This window comes from Choloepus didactylus, chromosome 2 (genome assembly GCF_015220235.1).
Source record: "Choloepus didactylus isolate mChoDid1 chromosome 2, mChoDid1.pri, whole genome shotgun sequence".
Lineage (NCBI taxonomy): Eukaryota > Metazoa > Chordata > Mammalia > Pilosa > Megalonychidae > Choloepus > Choloepus didactylus.
In genome coordinates this window covers 235414754-235417612 of record NC_051308.1, presented here as the reverse complement: position 1 = coordinate 235417612, position 2859 = coordinate 235414754, and the positions used below count along the sequence as shown (strand labels likewise).

Sequence of the window (2859 nt, the reverse complement as noted above, 5' to 3'; positions counted from 1 at the left end):
TTAATTACTCATTTATACCTGAACAAATTTTCTCTAAGCATACTGATAACTTCCAAATGATGTAATGAATATTCTGGTTGCAGTATTTTATTATTTTTCTGAATTACATTTGGGAAAAAGAAGCCAGCTGCTTCACCTATTTTAATACTAGTATTACTCTGGGATCGCATTATACAAATACATGAAAAGAAACTTAAAAGAACATACATTTCCCATAAGGAGACATTTAGTTTGTGTCATTGGTATGTATTTGCAAAACATTCTAACACTGCAAACAAGAGGTTTCAGGATTGGGCACATTTAAAAGTTTCTGCTCTACTACAGTGATGCTGGTGTACTTCTACCCAAGGCCTCTTAGTGATGTCAATCAACTGACGGTAGGACTTTATCAATGAATTGCTTGATATCCATCATTTCCTGGCGACATGAACTGTGCATCAAGCCCCCATAGGTTTTGAAGGCTACATTGGCTGGATTTACCAATGATTTAGCTTTTCAGTAGTAAGGGAACCAAACATTAGGGGTACTAAGGGGTCACAATCTCCATGGCACTGGAGGATGGATATGTCTTTATTAGCGCCAGTGATAGGACCCTGTGGAAATGAATCCCAAAGTGGAAGCCAGCAACTGAGTGCAATGACACCTGCCAGTTTCTGCTGTGTGGTAAGAGCAGTGTATAAGGATAAAGCTCCTCCCTGGGAAAATCCTCCCAAAATAATTCTGTTAGAAGGAATTCCATTCTTCACTTCTTGGTCTATCAGAGATTTGACATTTTCTGCCACCTGCTTGATTCCAGGTTCATCTTCCTGTGAACCAGGTGAAAGCCCAATAATATCAAACTAAGAAGGCATAGTCATATTCATATTTAATGTTACAGGCATAACTGGTGCATGTGGGCCAATATATTTGATATGTGAACTTCTGATACCTGCAAAGCCTTCTGCCCATCCATGCCCTGTATCTCCCAATCCATGAAGAAAAATAACTGCCGCAGTGGCCTTGTGGGTGGCGGGCATGATGGCGGGCAGTGGGGCTGACATGTTATTGCCACACATGCACGGCTTGGTGGCCACGGTCGGACAGGGAAGCTATGAGAGATTTTATAGTCTGTGTCCCTGGTGGGAGGTGGGAAAGGTCCCAGCTACTGATTCTGTGCTCTTCCTGCTCTGTGTGAGACTGAGTGAGGGGGAGGGGAGAGGACCAGCTTGTCCAGGATGGGATTTTCCTACCTGACATTTTTCTCTGTCATCAATTTGGCATTTGTAGGGTCCTTCTCCAGTCTATACATTCCCCCAGAATTCTGAACAAGCCAGAATTGTCCTTTTTTTGCTGAATCTCTGGGGAGAAGTTTTTAGTATCTGTTTATGTTGCCATGTTGATGACCCCACTCTAGCCTTTAACATGGGGGAAGGGAAAGAAGCAAATTCAGCCCACTCTGTCCTTCAGTCTCACTTAAGGGGGTGATAATAAAAGCTGACAAGCACTTGTGAAAGTCACTGCCCAAGAGTCCAGGCTCACTAGAAGACTGAGACCAAATCATAAGATTGTAGAACACTTCCCATGCCCCTGCACCTTATCTTCACATCAGTAGGGCTCCTGTGTAAAATGGGATTACAATGGAAAGAACTGAAAGAATCAGACCTTATATAAGGATAAATCTCTAGGGAAATGTCATGACAAAAGGGAGACAAAAACAAAGATACTAGAGGAAATTGTAGCCTCTGGCACCAACAGCTAATTCCTAGCCAGATAAACATAATCTGATACTAAAGTTCTATTTATTTTAGTTTCTTTTACCCTGTATGTCATGCTCTGCTTTCAGGAAAAAAAAAAAAAAAAAAAAAGAGAAAATGACAGGAATATAAAAAGCAGAAACACAGTCAAGTCAGAAGAGACAGACTTAGGTATGGCAGAGATTTTGGAATTTAAAATAACCATGATTAATATGCTAAGAGTTTTAATGGAAAAGATAGGCAACAAGCAGTAACAGATGGGTGATATAAGCAGAGAGATGGAAACTCTAAGAAAGAATCAAAAGGAAATGCTAAAAATAAAAACCATTGTAACAAACGAAAGCCTTTGATGGTTGTGCGGGTTTGGATGTATTATGTCTCCCCAAATGCCATTATCTTTGATGCCATTTTTTGGCGGGGGGGGGGTGGTGGTGCAGACATATTAGTGTTGATCAGACTGGAATCTTTTGATTGAGTGTTTCCTTGGAGATGTGACTCAATCAACTGTGAGTGAAACATTTGATTGGATAATTTCCATGGAGCTGTTACCCCACCCATTCTGGGTGGGTGTTAATTGGATCACTGGAGTTGTATAAAGGAGTTCACAGATAGAAGGAACAGAACAGCAAAGAGGGACATTTTGGAGAGAAGCTGCAGCTGAGACAGACACTTTGAAGATGGCCATTGAAAGCTGATGCAGACATTTTGAAAAATGCCATTTTGAAATGCAACCTGGGAGCAAGGAGATGCCAGCCATGTGCCTTCCCAGCTAACAGAGGTTATCCGGATACAAATGGCCATCCTTCAGCGAAGGTACCCTGTTGAGACTTTACTTTGGACACTTTATGGCCTTAAGACTGTAACTTTGTAATCAAATAAACCCCCTTTATAAAAGCCAATCCATTTCTGATATTTTGCATAATGGCAGCAACAGCAAACTGGAATAGTGGTCTCATCAGGATTCTGGACACAGCTGAGGAGAAATCAGTGAGCTTGGTGATATATTGATAGAAACTTCCAAAACTGAAAGTGTAAAGAGAAAAAATAATGGAAAAGATATAAGAGGCTAGCCAAGACCTGTGGGACACTTACCAAAGGTGTATCATACACTTAAAGGAAATGCCCA

The 2859-nt window shown here is 41.1% G+C and overlaps 1 pseudogene; it reads right to left on the bottom strand.

Annotated features, from left to right (window-relative positions):
• Positions 1 to 363: 363 nt before the first annotated feature.
• Positions 364 to 948, bottom strand: LOC119527924 (annotated as a pseudogene).
• Between the last annotated feature and the right edge of the window lie 1911 nt (positions 949 to 2859).